Raw genomic sequence first — 7817 nt, 5'->3', positions numbered from 1 at the left:
AGCAAAAGTGTCGGACTCTGTGGTATCTTTTATTTCAAGCTCACCTGGATATATCGTATCGATGTAGGAATGGAAATTATCATTATTAATTGACAATACGTCGTCGATATATCTAAATGTCGAGTTGAAGGCCACAGCAAGTGTTTTCTTCTTTTCACGCATAAGATTTTGCATAAATTCTGCTTCATATGAATTTAAAAATAAGTCTGCTAATAACGGAGCGCAATTTGTACCCATTGGAATTCCAATGGAATGAATACCTGGTCTCCAAAAACCACATAGATATTGTCAATCAGAAACTCAAGCATCTTTTTGATGTCAACTTCAGAGTACTTATGTGTGCAATCAGAATCTGTTTTAACAAAATAATTTTGCAAATGACCAATAACGAGGTAAGTAAATCTACGAGTTCCATTTTTATTGAAGAAGCAGCTGTCAATGATATCAAAAAGCCTGGATTTTAATTTGTCATGGGGAATTGTTGTGTATAAAGTTGAAAAGTCGTAAGTTTTTAAGCTGTTGATTTTTGTAAAGTCTTGTGATTCAGTGACTTGAAATTCATTTTCTTGGAAATAAATAAGAAAGTTATCAAACATTTTTCATTGAAGACAAAGCTGAAAAGGCTCTTGTCATCATATAATATAATTATGTCTTCTATGACTTTTACCAGTGTCCTTTAAGATTATATTATAGGCTATAAAGTCAGGTCAATATAAATTTCAACCAACATGTATTTGGGAATTGAAATTGTATTTTGGGTCATATATATTCTACAGTTTCTACTCTGTTTCTGAAAACAGGCTCAAGTGGATTGAAAATGAATTTCAAACTTGATTTTCTATCCAATGTTTTCTCGGCTGTCCGCGACGAATTGAACCCGCCCATTTCATTGTCTGTCATTAAATGGTTTGAAATATTTACAATCTTGCCAGTTAATGATCCGCGATCTTAGTCACCGTGTATAGGGACACGTGGGGTTCCGGTTAAGTACCATGTGGGGTTTCAACTCCGAAGCGGTGATTGTTTTGCATTTTGAAAATATATTTGTAAAAATCCTTTGCTAAGGAATTCTACGGGACCAAAAAGAGGCAAATAGAAAAAAAATAGAAAAAGCCTTGAGTTGAAACCCCCTATGTTAACAAACCTTGAGACCCCGATAGGCAAAATAGAATTTGGCCACAAAAGTTTATATTTCTTACAGAAATAGAGGCTGTTTAAGGTGAAAAAAGTTTTCATGGATTGTTTTTATATCAATCTTTATCTAAAATCCTTAAAATGAGCTTTTGAAGTAGTATTGAGCAAAGAATGTCAGCGACATCACAACTTTTCTCAGTTGACTGAACTGTCCAGAAGTGTTTGTACAATCCGTAACGTTTTCAACCAGCCTACTGCACTAAATTGGAAGGTAATACATTCTTACAACCCGTGGGCATGTCATTTGGCCCCGAAGAATTCATTAGCAAAGGATTTTTACAAATATATTTTCCAAATGCAAAAAATCACCGCCTCGGAGTTGAAACCCCACATGTGTCCCTATACACGGTGTTAGTGTCAGGCAACATTTAATACAATAAATACTAATAGAACACATGGGGGCGAGACACTATGAGAGGGGTGAGAGAGGCCCTAAGGAGTGTTGGTATAAAATTTCATTGCAAAAGCTCAAAATCTTGAGATATCGTCAGGAAACAAAAGTGTTACACACTGACAAAGTGCATAAACTTACGACCTTAAACTTTGACCTTTTGATCTCAAAATCAATAGGGGTCTTTCTTAGGCCACAGGGAGTAGTTATGTAAAATTTTATTGCAAAAGATCAAAGGATTCTCGAAATATCGGGCGAGAACGAAAGTGTTAAAACAGACAGAATTTATTACCTTGACCTTTATCCTTTTGACCTCAAAATCAATAGGCTTCTTCTTTAGTCTATAGGGAGTTGCTTCGCAAAATTTTATTGCGAAAGCTCAAAGGGTTCTCGAGAAATCGTGCGGAAACGAAAGCGTTCAGTTCAGACAGACAGAAAGACGGACGGACGTACGGACAGACACATACAGACAGACCCAAATTAATATACACCACTTTCAGTGAAAATGAAATTAAAATTCCATTTGACTTTGCCTCATTATTTGTACGTTATTGAAACTAATATGACGATACTCACCAAATTTGAAAATTCGCATTTTTTCTATGTCTCCTTGTTTTGAACATATTTTATTGACAAGCAAAAGGATAAGAAACAAGTTCTAACAACTTACTAGTTCTTCTCCTTAACATAAACACATAGTCATGCAAAAGGTAGAAAAAAAAAACTTGTACAAATAAGAGTCAATAATATATCTAGTTAAATCTACAAGATTCATTTATAAATTTGTGAACAGCGGCAAAAATGCCAATGTTTACTTCAATTGAAAGATTTTCGTTGCCCCAAAGCAGTAGGTGTACATTTATGATGTCTACATCAAGTCGAAAAAGATAGTCAAAAAGATTACTTCGAGCATTAAGGTATTTTTTACAAACAAAGAAAAAATGATAAGCATCTTCCTGTTTGCCACAAGAGCAATTAGGATTATCAATAATATTACGTTTAAATAAGTCTTGGTTCAATACACATTTGTGCCTTAATTTAGTATGAATAATGTTAGTAATACGTTTACCAAACAAAAAATATGATGGTGCTTTAGGATTATTATCACTTATAATCTTACGAAAAGAATTGACTGAGATGGCTTCCCTTATATCAGTATTCAATAAATTCCATTTTTTAACAGCATCAGGTACAAACGATTTGTTAAATATTTCTAACCTGCCTCTTGGGATAGTTAATTGATCTTTATTTCGTGTATTGTATCTTGATGTGTGTTCTCGTTTCTTTGGTACTATATCTTGTATATATTCCGGTACATCACAATAATTAATTTTGAACATTGTAATCATTTTAGATTGGTAACGACGATTTTTCAAAGGTACCCATCCTGTTTCAAAATAGAGTGATTCTCTTGAAGCTAATATCGGAAGACCAGTAACTATTCTAGCAGCCATTAATTGTACTTTTTCTAGTTTTTCTACATCAGATAAAGAGCAACCATCCCAGACAATTGAAGCATATTCAAGTGTAGGTCTTACAAATGTTGTATACAATAGAGAAAGGTTTTTCCTACCGATTGAAAATTTCAATTTTTTTAATAACCCCAATTTCCTATAAGCATTATTAACAATACTATCTATATATTCAGACCAGCTCAGATTTTGTGACAACAATATACCCAAATGGCGATGCGCCGATACAAACTCCAGTGCATTGCCTTGAAAATACAAGTTAGGTAAAACAGGTTTATGTTTTAAAGAAAAAAATACAACCTTTGTTTTTGCTGGATTAAATCTTAAAAGCCATTTGCTCGACCATTTATCTAAAACATCTAGATAATGGTTTAACCTGTATTCTATATCTAGTACATTATATGATGCATGTTGCAGTGAATTGTCATCAGCAAATTATCTACACATTGTAAGCATATTTTCAGCAACATCATTAATATATATCAAAAATAAAAGAGGACCTAGAACTGAGCCTTGAGGCACACCTGCATATATATTGAGGTTGGATGATAGCAGATCTTTATACATAACTTTTTGTGATCTATTTCTTAAGTAACTTGTAAACCACAGTAAAAGATCACCAGATATTCCATACGTTTGTAATTTGAAAAGAAGACCCTTGTGCCATACTCTGTCGAATGCTTTTGATAGATCGCAAAAAACCATACAACACGATTTGCCTTCATCTATACTTTGTACAATACTATGATAAGTTTCTAGAAGTTGGAACACTGTAGAGTGACCAGGTAAAAAACCTGCTTGATATCGATGAAATAGATTGTTAAAATGAAAATAATTATACACGTGTTTGAAAATGATTCTCTCCATAATTTTGCTAACGCAGCTTAACAACGACACAGGCCTATAGTTAGACACTAAAGACGGATCATCCTTTTTAAGGGGGATGTACGGCCACCTTTAGTGCAGTGAGAACAAAATGTAAACATTTCTTCAAATGGCTAAAGTACATTATATTTTGATCAAATTTTAAGTCTTTATGATAAAGATACAATAAATATGCATAACTGAATGCATGTTGTGCATATATAATCTATACTTTTGCAGAAAAATGCTTTTGATATGCTCCTTAGAACTGCGCATCTACAGAATTCAGCAGAGCCTTAAAAAATCCAAAAAAATACGCAAACTATGCATTAATGTTCTCTCTACAAACATTTGTTGAGAAAATGCCTAAATTTTGCACTTTTAAATGATAATTTCAAGTTCAAAACAAGGTATCGTTGTCTTCAAAAAGAGTGTAAAGAACCATGAAAGTAGTTCATTGATAGCAGCACGTGGTCTATTTTTAGCACAGAATTTTGTTTTCCAGACCTCTTCTTAATATGGAGGGACATAACAATCTTTAAACGTAGAAGAGAATTAGAGTTGCAAAATGTTTCAAATAATATGAACACCTTTAAAAGAGGAAATGTGTTATAGTGTGGCTTGAAGTAATTTATTTAGTATTATTATCGAACAGTTGTTAAATAGTGTACGTATTGATATAAACTCTTTGATTCCAGGTAAGGAAAAATGAGCACCATCAAAGTTAAAGATTAAGCGTTTGTAAGTTTGCCACAGATAACTTAATATAATATCTATCAAAAGTTTAATTATCACCAATGAAACACAAAGAAATTAAACACATAAAATCGATATGAATGACCTTGTGTTAGTACCTACTAGTACGAGGGGTGATCAAAAAGTTCTCGAACTATCTCTTTATCTATAAAACCACAATTTAGATTAGAAACAAATTTGGGGCAAACAAGTTCTATAAATAGCATATGCTATAAATAGCATATGCTGAATAAAGTTTTGCTCACAATGTGAAAATGACGTCATTATGCAGGTACTTGTGACGAAAAATTGGTTGTCTCAGTGGAACTCGTTCAACAAACGACTAAAATATTTATGGTATATCTTTAAAATGCCTTTGAAGTAGCGTATAAGAATTTGTTCACAGTTTATTAAGACAAATGACTTCCTAATAATTCAATTAATGATTGGATTGATCGTTTTAGTGAAGGAAGGCAGATGGTTGAATATGATACTTGTTATGTTGCCCGGTGAAAGCAAGTTTGAAAAGGGGTGTGTTTTTAATTAAGCAATATGCTACCAAAGATCTCCAATTTACACTTTGAAAAATACTTGAATATTTCAACAATAAAATAACTATCAAATACCTAAGATACCGTTTACTTTTTGATCACTCCCCCCCCCTTTTACTCTGTCAAATAAACATTTACAATTTTTATTACAGCGGAGCAACATTTGAAAAGGAATAAAATCATTCAGAGTGGGTTAGGAGATTTAATGAATAAAAAACTTTTTTTTTCTATTTGACATTTTGTCAAAATTACAATTTTACAGAGTAAAGAAAAAAATCAACATAATTAAATATTTTATACCATCTTTAAAATGACGTTTGGTGGTCCTCCCAACTCTGGGAAAAATTATTGGGTCCGTTTTATAGGTGAGAAATTTTTTCTTTAAAAATTTAGACATATTTATTGACGGAAGGAAAAAAAATATCGTGTAATTGGATGTAAAATAAAATTGAGTCGGGCCACTTCTAGGCAGTAGATCGGGAGAGAGGGCAACCAAATATTTTTATAACAAATGGTCTTATAAGGCTAGTACATGTTCCATCACATACTTAGTAATGCAAAATTTTTTAATCTTTGGCACTATTTTGAAAAAAGAACACAAGGATTTTCGAGGGGGGGGGGGGGGGGTAGCCTCTCATTTTTTGCGATGATAGACATATCATATGCAATGGACCTTTCTTTACAAACATTGTGCTTGCTTCTAAATTTCAAAGAAACAACTCAATATATTTTATCAAGCTTCGTATGTTCAATGAGCGAGAGCTTACAACGTTATCAACATAATGAGACATGTTGCGTTTTTATGTCCAAACATTACTCCATACAATGTGTGGGTCATTGCAAACAATCAAGCTATTTATGTGAGGTGCCTGAAGGAAATCCTATAACTGCCTATTTTTTCTATCTAACTGCTAAACAAAATAGACATATGTACCAACTTTTCGAATGTAGACATGTAATTACACTTTGTTTTTCATGCACCGCATATTGTTTAACATTTTCAAATTAAATGCTAAGCATCCTCCTTGCAGTGCCCCATTTCAAAATAACTTCTATCGCCACAGAAAAAAGACCCGACGTAAACACATATGTTTAAGACATTTATTATCTTTTTTCTTGAGTTTTAAAGAAACCAACAAATTATCAAGACTTGTTCCATGAAAAATTAAATATAATCATGGTAATAAACGCATCTATCCAAAGCAGATATATGCACATGCCAACCACGTGCTCATTGTAATAATATTAACGAGGAAACTCGAGCTGTAAACAGAACAGTTTTTCCCGATTTGCTGGAGTGGGGTTAAAATCGCGTTTTTTCATTAATCAGACGAAGCGATGCAACAAATAAAAGTAGTAAGTAATATTACCTAATGATTATAACTTAGTAATTTCTTTTCTTGATGTTATTAGGGTCGCATTTATTCTAAAATCAATGTTATTCGAATTCTGTGTGACAGAGGAATGGCGGACGAAATAAACACATGGCCTCAAGAAGACACCCATATGAAAAATCAAATTTTCAAGAATTATGGATAATGACAAGAAAAAAACGAAACAAATGGTTGTAGCCATATTATCAATGAATCAAACTAACACCATTTTCAATGCATTTTTCATCTCGTGAATGCTGTAGCTGCGCAGTTCTAACATGATTAATTTCCTCCTAATTAAAACAAAATAAACATAATTATTTACTAATTTTGGTCTCTAACAGTATGTAATTAGTGCATTAGCACTTTGAGTAACTTTGGGCTAGTTTAGTAGAGTATTAAGCGCATTCTTGGTATTTCTTATTTCACACTAGACTAGATCCAATATGGCTTGTACATCCCCCTTAAAGAGAGGTAATACATGAGCTACTTTCCATGTGGACGGGAAAGCATTCTCTGACAGTGATTTATTGAATAACATAGTCAATGGTTTTGAAACAGTAGAAACAGTATTTTTAAGCATTTTGTGACTGATGCAATCGGGACCAGTGGCTTTATTAACAGGAAGTACTGAAATAATGTCAACTACCTCTTGTTCATCAATTATAATATTACTTAGATTATCACTACATGAAGAGTAGATTTGTGGTAGACTATGGTTTTTATCATCAATACAGGAGATGGATGAAAAATAACTGTTGAGTGCTTCAATTTTATCATGATCAGAAAAGGCTAAGCTATTTTTCCCATTATCTGTAGTAATTTGTAATGGAGGGATATCATTGGATGATTTAACATTAAATGCGTCCTTCATTAGTTTCCAATATAATTTGTTATTGTTTTTGTTTGCGTCTACTAGGTGCATTTCTATATTATCATAGTAATTAGCTATAGCATATTTTTTCATGTTATTGAACGTGTTCCGAACTTTTTTAAATTCAGCCCAATCCGAATCTTTCTTCGTTCGTAACGCTTTGTTTCGTAATCTATTTCTAAGTCTTAGAGTTTTACGCAGAATGGAGTCCATCCAAGGTTTATCTCGTGGACGAATAGTAATTGTTTTTTCACAGAAAGATTGTCTAACACAAGAGAGAAATTTATTTGAAAAATTGTCGGTAGCCGCGTCTATATTGTCGGCATGATTGATGTATTTATCCCAATCACAATTTTGTATTAA

Source organism: Saccostrea cucullata, unplaced genomic scaffold, assembly GCF_032062105.1.
Source record: "Saccostrea cucullata isolate Sc308-1 unplaced genomic scaffold, CSIRO_AGI_Scuc_v1 ctg7268, whole genome shotgun sequence".
NCBI lineage: Eukaryota > Metazoa > Mollusca > Bivalvia > Ostreida > Ostreidae > Saccostrea > Saccostrea cuccullata.
Note: the sequence above shows the minus strand (reverse complement) of the source record.